This window comes from Pongo abelii, chromosome 21 (genome assembly GCF_028885655.2).
Source record: "Pongo abelii isolate AG06213 chromosome 21, NHGRI_mPonAbe1-v2.0_pri, whole genome shotgun sequence".
In the NCBI taxonomy this organism is placed as follows: domain Eukaryota; kingdom Metazoa; phylum Chordata; class Mammalia; order Primates; family Hominidae; genus Pongo; species Pongo abelii.
Genome location: NC_072006.2, coordinates 58929486 through 58946298, shown reverse-complemented (window position 1 = coordinate 58946298; position 16813 = coordinate 58929486). Strand labels below are relative to the sequence as shown.

At 37.2% G+C, this 16813-nt stretch overlaps 1 protein-coding gene across 2 annotated transcripts in view; it reads right to left on the bottom strand.

The window, feature by feature from the left end:
• Window positions 1-16813, bottom strand: part of DOK5 (docking protein 5) — a 177822-nt gene that overhangs the window by 64147 nt on the left and 96862 nt on the right. The window lies entirely within an intron of this gene.

The following is a 16813-nucleotide window of genomic DNA, read 5'->3' as shown; positions in this document are numbered from 1 at the left end:
TGTTTTAGGCTCTGAGAACACTACCCAGTGGCGCCTTCTTCCTAGCAGGGAGGAAAGCCATCCCCACTAGACGTTCTCTCTCTCCTTCCTCTCTCCCATAATCCCTTGGCTCCTTTAACACTTTTGTAAACCCCTCCCTTCCCACAAAGTGTCTTGGCTCATTATGTTTCCACAGTGGCCATCTCTCATCCAGTTACATCCGCATCCTCAGCTGCATTGGAGGTTTGGAATATTTGGGTCATGCCTGAGCGAAGGCTTAGGTGGCTTCAGGGTAAGTATTTACAAGATCAATAGCTTTTCACACTGACAAGTTTAACCTCCCTTTCATATATCTCTTTTGTGCTGTTATACAAAAGAATCCGCTTTCCATCAATCTTTGCCTGCAATGATGTTGTTCCGTTTCTCTTGTCTATTACTCTAAATTCAATAAATGCTTAGCTCAAGAAGTAGGTGGGAAAAGAAATAAATATCCTCCATGCACAACACTAATCTGATTATTTCATTTCTCTGCTTCTTAATCCCCATCAGCCCTTTTCATAGTATAAATGCAAATTTCTTAGCATGAAATGTCACACCACTGCTCCTCAAAAAGTGCCCAAACCAATTACATCAGTGACTCAGCACCATGTATCTTATTCTCCAACTACACCAAGTGCCTCAGGACTCGCCAGATACAACTGTTGATTTGTTTGTTTATTTTTCTTTTTTGCCACTACCCCAATTCAAGTCACTATCATCTTGTCACAACTACTTATTGGTCTTTCCACTTCCATTTTAATCCCCATTAATGCATGCTGCACATTGCAGATTTTTTTTTTCAAAACTTAAGTCTTGAAATATTACTATGCATAAACAGAACACTTCAATGACTTCCCATTGCACTTGGGACAAAAGCCTGCATCCTTAGAATGACCACCAAGACCCCCTGTGGTCTTGCCCACGCTATCTCACCACTGTCCTCTCTATACCTTTCCCATGTGCTCTATGTCTCAGCCACAGTGGACTTTGTTCAGTTCCCAGAAGACACCATGGTTCTCCTGGCACAGGGCCTTCTCTATCTCTCCTTACCTCACTCCCATTCTCACATGGGTCTCAGTTTAAATCTCAGTCACCCACTGAGGCCCTACTGGACACCTCCCATCCTAACACCTAGTCAGTCTCAAGGCTACACCATCCAATGATGTCCTACACCTTTCCTATTGGTTATTGGTTTCACGCCCATCTTGCCTGAAAAGTGAGAGTTACATAGGGCAGGAATAGTTTTTGTTTTGCTTTGTTTTGTTTTTGCTCTGCTCATCATTGTGTTCCCGGAGTCAAACACAGAACCCTCACATAGTGAGAACTCAATAATTATAAGTGGACTATATGAATGAAAGACCCAACTCACCCGTAAATTTACTTGTGTGGTGCTTCTGGAAGGCAAATTCCTCTCTCTCTTCTGCCTCTTTTCTCCAGGGAAATTTCACTTTTTCCTCAAGGTCTACTTCCTCTAGGAAACGTGCCCTGACCTTAGTGTCAACTAACATTTCTCTTCTCTCTGTTCTCATAAATGCTGCATGAAGCTCTACTGTATTATCTGTTGTTCTACTTAATCTGTTTCTCTCTCCAGCACCCAGCTAGACTTGAGCTGCCAGCAGTGACTTACTGAAGGGCCAAATCAATGAAAACAATCATACTGATGCCAACATGCATTGGTCCCCACACATATACCACATAATGTGCTTAGTTTATTGTTGTTGTTGTTGTTTGAGACGGAGTCTTGCTCTGTCACCCATGGTGATCTTAGCTCACGGCAACCTCCACCTCCCTGCAACCTCCACCTCCCAGGTTCAAGCGATTCTCCTGCTTCAGCCTCCCGAGTAGCTGGAATTACAGGCGCCCACCACCACACTCGGCTAATTTTTTTGTATTTTTAGTACAGACAGGGTTTCACCATTTTGGCCAGGCTGGTCTCAAACTCCTGACCTCAGGTGATCTGCCCGCCTCAGCCTCCCAAAGTGCTGGGATTATAGGCGTGAGCCACTGCACCCGGCCAGCATTTTTATACAGACTATCTCATTTGATCTTCATAAAAGCTCTGTGAAATAAATATTATTATGATCACCTTTTCACAGATGAGGAAACTAGACTGCGAAAGGTTGAAGTCATACAACCAAGTTCACAGCTTAAAAAATGAAGCAAACTAACCCTAAAGCCTGTGCTTTTAATGCATCTGAAACACTAATGACTAACTAAACACTTTTAACCAGAGGATCTTTAGCCCCTGAAAGCCACCTCTCATTTTAAGACCTCTTTCTTTTCAACATGGTTAGAAATTGAGGTGGAGGTAGAGCACGTGTGCCAACTTTATTCTGACTTTCTAGTGAGACATTATGTAAGAGTAGTCCATCCCAGCCTGAAACACAGCAACGACTTTGAAACATGTGACTTCATTACATATCCATTAAGGGCAAAGAGGAAGAGACAGCCACCTGAAATAGTCAGGAAATGTACGGGGAACTGTATGAGTCAGAACACAATTACCCATTTAGGAAATTGGTTTAGGAAATCAGCAACTGAACACCCCCGCTCAGGAGAAGCAAGTGACCATTCCCAGAGCAGCCAGGGTCATAATTGTATGGGTCAAAGGACAATCAAATTTTAAAGCAACGATCTCTGTCTCTACCTCAGAACTACATCTAGTGGGCATGTGCACACACACACACACAACACACACAAGCCTTGGAATCTACACTAATTCATAATGTCATAATGGAAACTTCCTCAATATACATGCTAAAGTAATAATTATGATAACTAAACTTTGCAGAGATATTTACATGCCACATGAAACTTTTCAAAGATGTATTTATTTCCACTATCACTCCATTTTGCAAATGAGAAAACCAAGGCAAGACATAATAGTCCTCTTACAAAGAAATCTGCCTTATAAGAAATGCTAAAGGAAGTCCTTCAAGTTGAAATGAAAGGACACCAGATAGTAACATGAAAGCAAATGAAAATATATAATTTGCTGGAAAAGGTGTGTGTGTGTGTGTGTGTGTGTATACACATACACAAATACATATTATAGTACTATAACATTGCATTACATGTAACATTACAAATATTGTATAAACAGCTTTTAATTTTGATATATAAGTGAAAAGATAAAAGTATAAAAACTATAAAATTATGTTAATGGATACATAATATAAAAAGATGAAATTTGTTACCACAATAATATAAAAAGAGTCTAGTGGAATAGTACAGTTTTTGTATGTGATTGAAGTCAAGCTGTTATCATCTTAAAATAGATTATCATAACTACAAAATGTGTTACATAAGCCCCACAGCAACCAGAAAAGAAATACCTATAGGAGATACACAAAAGAAAATGAGGAAGGAATCAAAATATGACCCTGAAGAATTTTTTAAATCACAAATACGACAGCAAGAGAAAAAGATAAGGACAAAAGAGCTACAAAGAATACAGAAAACAATAAAATGATAAAAGTAAGTTATTTCCTATCAATATTTATTTAATTTTATTACTTATTTATTATTATTTTTTAAACAGAAGTTCACTCTGTCACCCACGCTGGAGCAGAGTGGTGTGATCTCAGCTAACCTCTGCCAGCTGGGTTCAAGCGATTCTCCTGCCTCAGCCTGCTGAGCAGCTGGAACTATAGGTGTGCACCACCATGCCTGACTAATTTTTTTTTTTTTTGTATTTTTAGTAGAGACAGGGTTTTGCCATGTTGGCCAGGCTAGTCTCAAACTCCTGACCTCAAGTGATCCACTCGCCTCAGCCTCCCAAAGTGCTAGGATTACAGGTATGAGCCACCATGCCTGGCGCAGTAATTACTTTAAATGGAGATAGATTAAACCGCCCTATCAAAAGATAAATTAAAAACCAGGTCCAATGATATGCTGTCTACAAGAGACTCACTTTAGATGTAAGGACACGCATAGGCTGAGAGTGAAAAAATGGAAAAAGATAACCCATATAAACAGCAATCAAAAGAAGAGTAGGGATGGCAATACTTACATCAGATTAAATAGGCATTAAGTCAAAAATTATCATGAGAGACAAAGAAGGACACTATAATGATAAAAAGGTGAATTAACTAGTAAGATACAGCAATTATAATATATATGTATCCCGTACCAGAGCAACCAAATATATGAAGTAAACATTGATTGATAGAATTGAAGAGAGAAAGAGAAAGCAACACAATAATAGTAGGAGATTTCAATACCCCACTTTCAATAACGGATAGGACATCCAAGGATTATATAAGAAAACAGAGTGCTTGAACAACACTGAAGACCAATTAAACTTAACAGACAAATACAGCCAATAGCAGCAGAATACACTTTCTTATTAAGTGCACATAGGATAGATTATGTGTTAGGTAACAAAACGAGTCTTGACGAATTTAGATATCTTTCCCTACCACAATAGAATAAAACTAAAAAATAATAACATAATTAAGTATCTTCCCCAACCACCATGGAATAAAACTAAAAAACAATAACAGAAGGAAAACTGAAAAAAAAATCACAGTATGTGGAAATTAAACACCACAATCTTAAACAACCAATAGATCAAAGAAGGAATCAAAACGGAATTTGGAAAATACCCTGAGCTGAATGAAAACAAATACACAGCATACCAAAATTTGTGTGAAGTAGCAAAATCAATACTAAGAAAGAAGATTATAATGGTAAATTCCTACATTAAAAAAGAAGAGAGACCTTAAACAACCTAAATTTACACCCCAAGCAACCAGAAACAGAGCAAACTATGCCCAAAGTAAGAAGAAGAAAGGAAATAATAAAAATTAGATTAGAACTAAATGAAATGGAGAATAGAAAAGCACTAAGAAAAACCAGTGAAACCAAGAATTGGTTTTTGAAAGATCAATGAAATTGACAAACAGCTAGGTTAAGGAAAATAAGTGGAGTCTAATCAGAAATGAAAGGACATACTACTGCTGATGCCACAGAAATGAAAAGGATTATGAGGCTACCATGAATGATGATACACCAAGAAAAAGTCAACAGCTTGGATAACCTAGAAGAGGTAGATAAATTTCTAGAAACATACAACCTACGTAGACTGAATCATGAAGAAATAGAAACTTGGAACAAATCTGTAACTATTAAGGGATTCAATAATTAATCATAAGTCTTCCAACAAAGAAATACACATGATCAGATGGCTTTTTGTATATTTCTTTGTTGGAAGAAATGTTGGTGTATTCCATGAAACATTTAAAGAAGAATTAATGCAAATTCTTCTGAACCTCTTCAAAAAACTTGAAGAGGAAGGAACACTTCCAAATTCATTTTGTGAGACCAACATTACTGTGATACCAAAGCCAGACGAAGACACTACAAGAAAAGAAAAATACAGGCCGATATCATTGATGAATATACATGCAAATTTCTCAACAAAATACTAGCAAACTGAATTCAGCAGCATATTAAATGGATAATATATCATGATCTAGTGGGGTTTATCTCTCAGATACAAGGGTTCTACATGGCAAGATGGATATACCACATTAACAGAAGAAAGGATGAAAAGTATATCATCTCCTCAACAGATGCAGAAAAGGAATTTGACAAATTTCAATACATTTCATGATAAAAACACTCAACAAAATGGGAATAGAAAAAAATTACTTCAACATGATGAAGACCATATACTCAATGGTGAAAAACGAAAACATTTTTTTTTCCTCAGATCAGGAGCAAGTCAAAAGGTGCCAACCATCACCACATTTATTTAACAGGGTAATAGAATTCCTAGCTAGAGCAATTAGACAAGAAAGAAGTAAAAGGCATCAATATCTGAAGAGAAGAAGTAAAACTATCTCCATTTGCTGATGACATAATTTTATATGTAGAAAACCCTAAAGATTCTATCCACACACACAAAAAATGTTAGAACAAATAAACAAATTCAGTAAAATGGCATGATACAAAATCAACATACAAAAATCAGTTGTATTTCTATACACTAACAATAAACAATCCCAAAAGAAAATTAAGAAAATGATCTCATTTACTATTGCATCAAAAAAACCCAAAATATTTAGGAATAAACGTAACCAAGTGGGTGAAATATTTGTACATTGAAAACTAGAAAACACTGAAGAAATTAATTTTAAAAAACACAGATAAATGGCAAGGCATTCTGTTTTCATAGATAGAAAGACTTAACATTGTTAAAATTTCCACACTATCTAAAATGATCTACAGATTCAATGTAATCTCTATCAAAATTCCAGGGGCTTTTTTTTTTCAGAAATAGGAAAAGCAATGCTAAAATTCATATGAAAACACAAAGAACCTTATATAATAAACAACAATCAACATAAAATAACAAAGCCTGAGTTGCTTCAAAATATACTACAAAGCTACAATAATCTAAATAATATGGTACTGGCACATAGGCAAACATATAGACACACGGAACAGAAAGAGAACCTGGAAATAAATTGATGCTTATACAATAAAATGGTCTTTCACAAGGGTGACAAGTTTACATAATGGGAAAATGATAGGCTTTTCGACAAATGATGCTGCAAAATCTGTATATCCATATGAAAAATAATGAAATTATACCCTTACTTCACCATAAACAAAAAATCAATTCAAAATGGATTAGAGACTTAAATGTAAGACCTGAAACTATATAACTCCTAGAATAAAACAGAGGGAAAAGTTATAACAGTGGTCTTGACAGTAATTTCTTAGATATGAGACCAAAAGCACAGGCAATGAAAGCAAAAACAGACAAGTAGGACTACATCAAACTAAAAAGTTTATACATAGAAAAGAAACAATCAACAGAGTGAAAAGGCAACCTACAGCATGAGAAAAATATCTGCAAACCATATCCTTGATAAAGGGTTAATAGCCAAAATAGATAAGAAATTCATATAACTCAATAGCAAAAATAATAAAAGTAGAAATAAATAAGCCAATTTTAAAATGGGCAAATGTGTATTCAAAGATAGACATTTCTCCAAAGAAGACATACACTGACCAATGGATATATCAGAAGATTCTCAACATCACTAATCATCAGAAAAAGGCAAATGAAAACCATAACCACAACCTCCTATCTGTTAGGATGGCTATTATCAGAAAAAATAACCCCACAGACCTAAAAGATAACAAGTGTTAGCAAGGATATGGAGACATTAGAACCTTTGTGTGCTTTCGATGGGAATGTAAAAAGGTGCAGCCACTTTAGGGAAAGAGTGTGGAGGTTCCTCAAAAAATTAGAAACAGAATTACTATATGATTCAGTAATCCTACTTCTGAGTATTTATTCAAAAAAAATTGAAAACAAGGTCTTGAAGAGATCTTTTCACTTCCATGTTTATGGCAGCATTATTTACAATAGTCAAAACAGGGAAATAACCTAACTATCCATTGACAGATAAATGGATAAAGAAAATGTGGTGTCTCTTCATATCCTTTGCCCACTTTTTGATGGGGTTGCTTGTTTTTTTCTTGTAAATTTGTGTATGGCACATATACACCATGGAATACTGTGCAGCCATAAAAAAGGATGAATTCATGTCTTTTGAAGGGACATGGATGAAGCTGGAAACCATTATTCTCAGCAAACTAACACAATAAAGAAAACCAAACACCGCATGTTCTCACTCCTAAGTGGGAGTTGAACAAGGTGAACACATGGACACAGGGAGGGGAACATCACACACCAGGGCCTGTCTGGGGATGCAGGGCTAGGGGAGGGATACCATTAGGAGAAATAGCTAATGTAGGTGACAGGTTGATGGGTGCAGCAAACCACCACACCACGTGTATACCTATGTAACAAAACTGCACGTTCTGCACATGTACCCCAGAACTTAAAGTATATATATATATAAAAAAAGAAAATGTATACATATACAATATACTATTATTCCACCCTGAAAAAGAAGGAAATTCTGTCATATGCTCCAACACAGATGAACCTTGAAAACATTATGCTATGTGAAGACAATCACGAAAGGACAAATACTGCATGGTTACCACTTATATGAGGTTATCTAAAGTAGCTGAACTCATAGAAACAGAAAACAGGATGGTGGTTTCCAGGGGCTGCAGGGAGAGGGGAATGGGAGGTTGCTGTTTAAAGAATATAGAATTCTAGTCACACATGATTTAAAAAAGCCCTAGAGATCTGCTGTAAAACAATGTACATGTAATTAACAATACTGCACTGTGCACTTAAGAGTTTGTTAAGTGGGTAAGTCTTCTGTGTTTTTTAACCACTGTGCCCCACCCCCCTGCCAACACACACACACACACACACACACACACACACACACACACACAAGCACACACACAGCTTTTAGGCAGCAAAAGATACCCAGAATTTTAAAATATTATTTTCTATCCATTGTATTTTTTTATTAAGTTAATTTCTATTCATGGCAAGTGATACTGTTCTTGTATTAATGGTAATATGGTAATAAGAAAAGTTTTCTCTTATTGTAAATTTATTTAAATAAAAACCAAGCTGATTTAAAACAAAATATTAGTAAGAGTAAAGGTGATACTGATTATGACAAAAAATAATAAATAAATGACAAATGACTAAAAGTCAGGAAAGATACTGTTAATCTAATAATACTGCTATGAAATTGACTTTTTTCATATAATTTCCTACTGAGTCAACAGTACAGCATATAAACAATAACGTCATATAATCACCCAGAACAAGTCTCATTTGCTTAGCAGAGGAATGACAATAGATTTTAACAGAAAGTGGGTGACGATCTGATTCCCATTTGGTATCTTAAAGACCACTCATCTCAATAGGGCCATTTGTTTTCCTTGTGCTTTTTTGCCCATTTCATGATTGTATTTCGCAAGCAACAAAGAAAATAATGCATTTCAAGCTCCATGACTGAAACCTGAAATATGTCTGAGAATTACGATTTAAAGGACAAAATAGCTGTTGCAACGAAAGGTCTAAAGGAGATGCAGTTATAAATTTTCATTACTAACAGAAAGAGTTTTGATAACAGAAAAGAAAGAGAAGTCAAATTTTATTATTAAAAATGGTATATAAATAGAGTTATTTACTTTTAGATATCCTTGCACACGATCTTTCTGCCAAAACAACAGCAGGCCAAGTTAGAAAATCAAAATAACTTCTGTGTATTTTCTGGGCTGTTGCCTGCCTGGTTACTCTTTCAAATTAATCATTTGACTCTTCTCAATTCCTCAACTTTCTTTTCTTTTTTCAGGATATATTTAGGCTTAGGTTCCAGAGTTCTTTCTCTTGAAATGGAGCTACAATTTGTAGCTATCAAAGAAGACCAGAAGTGTCTATATGGCTTACTAAAAATGTCAAAATTAGGACTTTTGAAATACTTGATTTTCTCAAAAAAATGGGTATTAAATTTCAAAATCCCAGCTTAATTCTATATTTAATCTGATTTCTGACATCCTGAAGTAATTTCTTACAGAAATTATCATAGGCTACCTCAGAATTCACAGTACATAGTGGTAAAGGATAATGAACTTTGAATGGGAAGGTTTTTAATCATGAAGTATACTTGTGATCCTGGAGGTTGGAAAAGATTCAGTAAAGATAAAGCTTGGCAAAAATGATTCTCTCCCTAGGATTTGGGGGTATGTAAATCAAACCAAAGGCACATTCTGCAGCTCACAGCAACCTTCATTTTTTTGTCCTAGATTGAGTTATCTATCAAGAATCATTCATTCCCTCTCAGCCCTTGCAACTGTTCCCTATGACTTTGGACTTGGCCATGCAACTTGCTTTGGCCAATACAATGTGAGTTAATGTGCTTTAAGTGCACGTAATGAGGTCAGTCCCTCCCTCCTTGAGCTTCAACTCTCCACCATGAGAACAACATTGCCCTCCTTCCTGGATTTCTGAACAGACAGGTGAATCTCAGCTGAGTTGAGATGCATTTAGTACACTCACAGCCAATCAATCCAGACCCCTCATGTAACAAGAGTGAGAGATAAAGATGTGTTGCTGTAAACTGTTAAGATTTTGGAATTATTGCCACAGCAGATGTTGGCTAATACACCCTCTGTTTGATTTCCTTTTGGCCAAGGATTTTCATAGAGTTTTCTCTCAAATCCCATTGTGTAACAATATTGCTTCTTGTATGAAGAAGACCAGATTTCCTAGCCAAGTTCCTAATAATCAGGAAACTCTACTAGAACATTGGCTATCAGTTTTATTTTAGCAGTTGAATCATTTTTTCTTTTTAATTTTCAAAGGAAATCTAACACACTGTCCCATTATATGGATGCAGAGCTAGTATAAGGAAATAAAGAAATGAATTCCACTCGAATCCTCTTCCCAATAGTAACAATTATAAATCTACTTCTCAAGAAAGAAGCCCATTCACTTTAATCAAACACAGAATACTGAATGATTTTAAAGTAATACTAAATTCTCTGGATGATATAACATCCTTGGTAAACTATTATTAAACCCATTACAAGGATCAATAAAGTGAAAATCAAAGAAGTAACTTAATTATAATTTCATAGAAAGGAGGGGATGGAGCCACACTCAAATCTAGAACTTCTAGCTTCTAAAACAAGTATGTTTTTCTTAATACTACTCTCCATAGCAAGTGTTCCTTAAAAATCAAATAATAACATGTGAATGAATCCCTGATAGGCTGAGTAAATGAGCAAATGAATACAATTAAAGATGCAAATGGTCTTAGAGACAAACATGTTAAAGAATATTTCTGAAAATCATAAACCGTATCTTTAAAACCGCGTCACTTGGAAGTGTGAAAAAACGAATGCAAATCTTAATTTCTAAGTAAAAATAAAGCACTTGTCAATTTAAAAGAAGGCAGTCCGAACTAAACTCATCTTTCCTACTTGGACTTTAAAATGTGGAAGAAAACTCAGCTTCTCAAAACCACTTGGTTTTATGTGGGTACATATGGCACCATGGTTTAAAGCCCACGCAGGCTACCACTCAAATGAAATTTAAGACACACAGCATAGGAAACTGCATGCCAGGTTCTGTGGCAAAGCACATATAGTAAAGAACAGAAATCTCAAGACTGCAGTTCAGTGAATCTTCACTCGTTACACAACTGTGTAGTAACCATACAGAGGAACATATGAAAACAATTTCAGTCAATTCCACCCCTTCCTGGTCATTATGGCCCACATATAAAACTACCATTCTGACCTCTATCACCATTGATGAGTTCTTTCTTTTAAAAACTTTCTATATAAATAGAATATCATATTTTTGTGTGTGTGTCTGGATTCATTCATCCGATATCATGTCTGTGAGATTCATCTATGCAGTTGAAGATGTAAGAAGTTCTGGCTTCTGAGCAGTAGTCCACTATGTGAATGATCATTTTATTTATTTAAAATTTATTTTAAATTTTTATTTGCTTTCATCTTATATGTATCTCTTATAGAACCATATAACTGATTTTAAGAAATACGAAGTTGGATTATTATACTTTTATCCAATGTAAGGCATCGTCTTTTGATATAGATGTTAAATCAATTTAAACTAATTATTATGACTGAAATTTTGGGAATATTTTCAGTCCTCTTTTATTCTTTCTAATTCTTTTCATGCTTCATTTTTTTTAAAAGGTATTCTTTGTTTTCTGCCTGTTTGTTTCTCCAGGAATTCTGTGTTCATGATTTTCTTTTCCAAAATTTTAAGATTTTCAAATACAGAAAAACTAAAAGAATAATGCAACAAACACTAATGTATCCTCTACTTAGGATGAACAATTATTAAGATTCGCTACTTTTATTTTTGGATTTATCCTCTCTTTATATAATAAATGTAATGCACACACTTGCTTTTGGTTAAATGATTTGAAAGTAAATTATATAGTTTATCTGTACAACTCCAGCAAATATTCCTTACAAATAACACAGTTGGCCTGTAATCCCAGCACCTTGGGAGGCCAAGGTGAGTGGATCATTTGAGGTCAGGAGTTTGAGACCAGCCTGACCAACATGATGAAACTCCACCTCTACTAAAAATACAAAAATTAGCTAGGCATAGCGGCGGGCGCCTGTAGTCCCAGCTACTCTGGAGGCTGAGAGAGAGGATAATCGCTTGAACCTGGGAAGTGGAGGTTGCAGTGAGCTGAGATGGCACCACTGCACTCCAGCCTGGGTGACAGAGCGAGACTCTGTCTCAAAAATAAAATAAAATAACAGGGTTGTCTCACATTACTTCAAAGCCATTTACACAACTAAGAAAATAGGCAATAGTTCCTTGTACATTTAACTTCCATCCCATATCCAAAGTTCCCTGAAAGTCCCCAAAATGTTTTTTAAAGGCGTGCCCATGCCTGTCCACCGTCACTGCAATCCAGAATCCCATGAGGATTCATGCCTTGAGTTTCTTTGTATCTCTGAGTCTCTTTAATTTAGAAAAGTCCATATTTTGTAAATGATTCCTGCCTGTTGAAAAGATCATGTTAGTTTTCTTGCAGAATGTTCCATGTTCTAGATCTGTCTGTTTCCCCAAAGTGCCCTTAATTTTTCTATTCCCTGTGCTTCTTCTAAAATGGAAGTTACATTTAAAAGTTTGATGAGATTCAGATAAGCATTTTTGTTAAGAGCGGCACTATTCACAATAGCAAAGACTTGGAACCAACCCAAATGTCCAACAATGATAGACTGGATTAAGAAAATGTGGTATATATATATACCATGGAATACTATGCAGCCATAAAAAATGATGAGTTCATGTCCTTTGTAGGGACATGGATGAAATTGGAAATCATCATTCTCAGTAAACTATCGCAAGGACAAAAAACCAAACACCGCATGTTCTCATTCATAGATGGGAATTGAACAATGAGAACACATGGACACAGGAAGGGGAACATCACACTCTGGGGACTGTTGTGGGGTGGGTGGAGGTGGGAGGGATAGCATTAGGAGATATACCTAATGCTAAATGACGAGTTAATGGGTGCAGCACACCAGCATGGCACATGTATACATATGTAACTAACCTGCACATTGTGCACATGTACCCTAAAACTTAAAGTATAATAATAATGATAATAATAATAAAAAGAATGCTTTGTAAGTGATGTTGAGGACTTCACATGGCATCACATCATAAGGCAAAGAATGCCAGAAAATCCCTCCATGAATGAGGCTCAGCTTGATCACTTGGAGGTAGCTGCCATTTCTGTTTATAGTAAAATAGCAATTTTCCTAATTGTCATTAGAGCCAAGTGATGTTTTGGTATCACCTGACTATACTGTTTCCCAACCATTTCAGCAAACAGTCTTAGCATTCATCTAAGGCTTTCCTCTGCATCAGAATACTATTTTTTTAATCCCCCAATTTGTCTTCCTGAGCCCACATGTCTATGATTGCCAGGTTCAAGATAAACATTGACTGAGGACATTTTTCCTGTTTCTACTCCACAATGCTTTTCACTAATACAATCTGCAGAGATCCAGATTATTACTAGAGTCACTATTGTTATTCAAATTTTTAATTTCAAAAATGTGTAACTACTGAATTTAGTCATAAGAGCAAGTTCAACTCTTTAGAATTTACTCTGCCTGTTTAGCTCACATCAGTGCCCACCACATAGTCCTTGTACACACAGACATCCTCATCCTCAGCTTTTAACTTCGATGTGTCAATAGGTGAGCTGCTATATACACTCACGTAGCTTCCTCAAGAAAGGAACAGTGGCATTAAAACATCACATCATCATCAGTCTCTTCATGGGTATTTCAGCAGAAATAGCCAGCTGGCTGTTATCACAACTACAAGTTCAAACGGTACTTACTAAGGATATGAAGAAAGCCAAGCAGAGGTTGATACAGGTGTCTATCTAGTCCTATTGAGAAGGGATATGGGTGATGCTCTGCTTCTCAGGCCTTTTGGCGGCATTTGCATTCCATCATTAGCTGGGCCTTCAAAACCTCCCCAGGCAGCACAGCATCTTTCCTTCAACAGAGACTTGCAGCAGATGGGGAAGGTGGTCCGGCTCGCCTTTCCTGGAGCAATGCAGGAAATGACAGAAGGCTACCTTGTCGGTGATGTGCTTTTTGGCTCCAGCATGTGATTATGTTGGATGGCACTGCCTGAAAAATCAGTCTGAACAAACTTTGATTCTCTTTTCTCAGGATATATTCCAACTGCATGTGTTCTTCCCACACACTCTGAGTTCCTCTAAAAGAAATGGCTCTGTTTGCATAGTTGGAAGAATTAAAGCTGCACACTGAAGTTCTGCTTATCTAGTGGGCAGCTCTTTGGAACTTTCAGAAAGCTCCTATACAGCTTTCTGCAAACATGGCCTTATTGTGATGCTAGAAGTCATTATGTGGAAGACACTCTACTGAAATAAAGTCAATGCACAACGAATGTTATTATCCTTTTTTTTTTTTGAGATGGAGTCTCCCTCTATCACCCAGGCTAGAGTGCAGTGATGCGATCTTGGCTCACTGCAACCTCTGCCTCCCAGGTTCAAGCGATTCTCCTGCCTCAGCCTCCCAAGTAGCTGGGACTACACGCATGTGCCACCACACCCAGCTAATTTTTTGTATTTTTAGTAGAGACGGGGTTTCACTGTATTAGCCAGATGGTCTCCATCTCTCGACCTCATGATCTGCCTGCCTCGGCCTCCCAAAGTGCTGGGATTATAGGCATGGGCCACCACGCTTGGCCTAACTTTATTATCTTAAGAGTCCAACTTTATTTTATCTTTAAAGCCCAAATGAAATCCATTTTATTTATGTGGTCTTTTTCTGTCGCTCCCAACAAACATTCTCCCTCCTCCGGGCTTTGCACTTGCTCTTCTTTTGCCTGGAAACACTTCCTCTAGCTACGCTATTGGCTCATTCTCGCCCTACCATCAGTGACTTGCATATTACCCTCTCAATGAGACCATTCCTGATTATTCTGCTTAAAACTGCAACCCTCTCCTTCCATGCTTCCTATCCTCTATTCCTGCTTTAATTTTCTCTTTGGCATTTATCAGTAACACCAATACACTACATATTTTGCTTATATATATTCCTTTCTGTCTCCCTCCATTCCCCACTGCAGTAGGGTCAGGATTTCGTCTGCTGTGTTTGCCACCATATCCACATTGCCAAGAACCATGCTTTGTACAGGGTAGACCCTCAGTAGGTGCTTGTTAAAGTTCTACTTCCAGAGGTGAATATTGGCATCATCCACACTGTAAAAGCAAGAAGGCTGAGAGGCACAGTGATGTCATTAATATATCCAGGGTTGGACCATTCCCAACTAGTGGCAGAGGCAGGCGAACTCCAGAGAATGATTATTCAGACCAAGTCTGCACAAGTGCAGCAGAAGCACACAAAGGGAAAGATCCAATAATCTGATCTATATGGTTCCCAAAGTCCCGAGACCTACAGAAAAGGAGGGCTCCCTGCATTGCTTGTGGGCCATTTGTAGAACCTTAAACAAAAGATATTATGATAGCATAATAACAATAATAATGGCAGTGGCTGACATTCATTTGGTTCTTAATTATATGCTAGGTATTAAGTTCTAAACACTTCATATCAATCATGTCATTTAATTTTTTTCCAATCTTCTAACTGGCTGGCACTATTGTTATCCCATTGTACCTATAAGAATGTTGCAATGTAAAGAGGTTAATTTGTTCATACAGATGGCGAATAACTGAGACAGTAATTCAAACACAGAAAATTGAACAACTCTTTACTAAACCACCAAATGAATATAGAGAAAAAGATCAGAGAGGCCATCATTTCTGAGTTAGGCCTTGTTAGTCCTAAGGTGGGTCTCAAAGGATGAGCACGGGTTTATGAGGCAAAGAAAACAAAGACGAGCTTCCAGGCAAAAGAAACTACATGTGCGCAATCATAAGATGATGGAGTTTGGTATGATGAAAATATAGGGAAGAGTGATGGGAGGAAGGTGGCAACAGGAAACTGGCGAGCACGAGGCTGGAGCAGCCGGACCAGAGCTAGATCCTAAAGGGGCTGATGTGCTGCACTCAGGAGTTTAGGGTGAATCATAAGATCTGAAGAGTGCAAATTAAATGGCTTAAGCAGGCAAATGGAACAGTCATATGTATGCACTAGAAAGATGATTCCATAGGCCAGCAGTTCTCAGTCTGGGGAAGATTTTGCCCACCTCCCTTCCCCAGAGATACTTGGCAATGTCTGAAGACATTTTTGGCTGTCAGAATTGAGAAGATGTACTGGCATCTGGTTGGTCAAGGCCAAGGATGCTGCCAAAGGTCCTACAACGCACAGGACAGCCTCTCACAACCAAAATGTCAACAGTGCTGATGTTATATAGACTAAAAGTGGACAATGAACAAGGCAGCTGCCTCATACAACTATAAGAAGCACCACTCAAATGGAATCTCTCAGAATGGCACCTCCTGGATTTGACCTTTGTCCAGCTGGCTTGGCCATACATGTTGGCCTTTAACCATGAGAAGGATTGGAACCAGACCTGAGGGCAGGAGAGGAGGTCCTGAGAGCTCAGCAGACAAAACAGCAAAAAGCGATTAAGACTTTCACCTAGGTAAGAATAAAGAGGAATAAAAAAGCAGGGAGATATTTAAGAAATAGTTAATTACTATGCAGTTCTTGGTTTCTAGCTTTCTGAGTATCAAATACACAAAGTACTGTGATTCCATCAAAAGAAAGAAATACTCAACACTCTCCTAAATTACAGATAAATCTTTATGCCATCCAATTAGGAATTTCCAAAAATGGACTGCCAAATTAATTTTTCTGTTTAAAGCCTTACTCCAGATGTCTTATT